This window comes from Gymnoscopelus microlampas, assembly GCF_963454915.1.
Source record: "Gymnoscopelus microlampas genome assembly, chromosome: 9".
In the NCBI taxonomy this organism is placed as follows: Eukaryota; Metazoa; Chordata; class Actinopteri; order Myctophiformes; family Myctophidae; genus Gymnoscopelus; species Gymnoscopelus microlampas.
The window spans coordinates 55074594-55077711 of record NC_139946.1 but is presented as its reverse complement, the minus strand read 5'-3'; positions in this window follow the sequence as shown (position 1 = coordinate 55077711).

Here is a 3118-nt window from a genome sequence, read left to right as displayed (position 1 = left end):
TGTAAAAAAAGAATGGACAGCGTTACAACCCATAGCCGTAAAACAGACCGTAAATTAAGCCTATTTTTCAGCAACTTCAAATCCGCCATCTTTCTACATCGCGTCATATCCTATGATGCAACCGGAAATTAATGATATTGGTTGGGTGGCTTGTCAATCAAGAGCGGGGCCGGGGAATGAATGCTATTGGTTGTGTAGCTTGTCAGTCAAATCATCCCGCCCCTCCTAGAGCATACCCTACTTTATCATCCATTTTAAAATAAATGGGACCATAGTTTACCAAAACACATATCATGGTGATTGAAAGAAGACTTTAAACTAGCGACTGGAAGCATACAGTATAGTATTTATGTGAGCTTGTAGATCTGCTATTTTCAGCTAATGTAGCTAAAGAATAGTGATGCTATGGGTTCAAGTGGTCACACATAGATTTGGCGGACCCCCTATAGTAACTAGTAGCTCTGAGGACCCCCTGTTGAAGACCCCCTGTCCTACAATACTCAAGACAAAAAAATAAACAAGTACTTCAAATCCTATAACCAAACCCTATGCAGTCATAGATGATGCAATAAATCAGACACGATTCAGTTCATCTATTTTGTTCTTAATCCTATAATATGTGATTACAATGTTACCAATGATACTAATGAAGGCTCTGTTCCATTTAGAATAGCGCAGTGCTTCTCAAACTGTTGAATTACAAGGACCCCCATAACTCTGAGAGTGTACAAATGGAACCAAATGGACCCATAAGGGTCCATTTGGTTCCATTTGTACACTCTCAGAGTTAGACCATTTGGAACCCCCTCAAGGACCCATGAGGGTCCCTGGACCACACTTTGAGACCCACTTGTGTAGCAGAGTGTTTCCAGTGAGTCAGCACCCTGACTCTGTTTGACCAGAATGGAACAGAACCTTCATTAGTGTCATTGGTAACAACCTGTGAAGGAAGTAAGGAAGAGGCCCAGTTTTTTTCCAGTATGGCTGCTGTGCATAGAGACTATTTGCCTGTCTAGTAAAGGCCCAAATGTGATTAGTGATCTAGAACAGTGGTTCTCAAACTTTTCAGGCAGTGACCCCCAAAAAGAATCATATTTTAACTGGGAACCCCCTCAAAATGATCATATTTCAACTGGGAACCCCCAAAATAATCATATTTGAACTGGGAACCCCCTCAAAATAATCATATTTGAACTGGGGACCCCCCAAAATAATCATATTTTAACTGGGAACCCCCCAAAATAATCATATTTGAACTGGGAACCCCCCAAAATAATCATATTTGAACTGGGGACCCCCCACAATAATCATATTTGAACTGGGGACCCCCCACCCTGACAAGCACTTGTAGGAACTGTAGGAGTTGAGGCATTACATTTAGTTTGACTCGGTTCCACAGATAAATATAGTAAAAAATAGCAGATCTACAAGCTCACAACGCCTCGTGTTGCGAGGCGTTGTGAGCTTGTAGATCTGCTATTTTTTGAATAGCCAAAGTGTAAAATAATGTTTTCTTTAGCTCAAATCAAAAAATGACACAGATGCGTTCCAGATCTAAATGGGATAAATGACATGTCAGATTGGATCAGGGCCGCAGTGTGAACAGAACCCGTCTGTTTGTCATCCGCTTCTCCAGCCTGTTTGTGACATCTCTTATTGTTGCTTGTTCTGATAAAACCCAGTCGTTATCGGTGGTGTAAATTAATCAACTAAGTACATTTACTCAAGTACTGTACAATTTTGAGGTATTTTAACTTTACTGGCGTATTTCCAATTTTCTGCATTTTTTACTTCTACTCCACTACATCTCAGAGGAAAATATTGTACTTTTATTCCACAAAAAAAAAAAAAACTACTTTGTAGATTTTGATTTTACAAAACACACATTAACCACTTCACCGGCCATTTGAAAATAGCAGATCTACAAGCTCACAATGTGTTGCGATGTGACGCATTGTGAGCTTGTAGATCTGCAATTTTCAAAAAAACTAAACAATGTAGTCTACCTCAATAAATATAACCTACACGTAGGCCTACTGTATAGCCTTTCATATAAATACAACATTGTACCAGGATCACCACACACACACACACACACACACACACACACACACACACACACACACACACACACACACACACACACACACACACACACACACACACACACACACACACACACACACACACACACTGCAACATCATGGCATCATAACCCTAAGCACAACCATTCAACAACAACAACAACAAACAGCATTTAACCAATTAAACCCTCAACGATTGGAGTGCCTCAGGGCTATCTACCAGGCCCCCCTCCTTTCCCCTCCTCTACACCAAACATCCTCGGTGGTGAAAACGGCCGATCTACAAGCTCACTGACACTGTGCATGAGAGACATTTTAGCCCAATGTTTCCCCCAGAATATAGCAACGTAGCCTATATATAATAAAGCGTTCACATGATTATATATATATATATATATATATATATATATATATATATATATATATATATATATATAGCCTATATACCAGCGCCTGGATCCCAGATATAAAGGCCTAGTTATCAGATTAGATGAATACAAACGGAGGATATTAATGTATATTCCAGACCAGGTCTATATTACGACTAATAACATAAACAGATTATTATTATAATAACAATACATATATCATAGGCCTATATCCTAATAATAACAAGCCTATATCAACTGATATGCTAATTAAGACGAGGCCTATATATATAATCGAATTTTGACACCCTCCCTTTATTCATCTAATCATTAGATTAATAAACATGGATGGTATCAACTCATAACCGATGCCATGTGACAGTTAAGATAAATATTAACACAATATAAATGATTATAGATGGATATATTTATATATATAGAGGCCTGTCTGGCCGAATTTAAAACCCTAATACATAGATAATAGAATCTGAACGGTCGTTTCATTGTAACCATGTTTTCTCCGATCTGCCTCTAACAATGCTATTGTCACGGACACAACAGAGAGGTTATTGATCCTGTTTGGTGTTAATACAGTGTTTATTACTGTGTTATTTCTGAGCTCCGTCTGGTTCTATTCATTAACATGGTGATCACACAGGCCTGCAT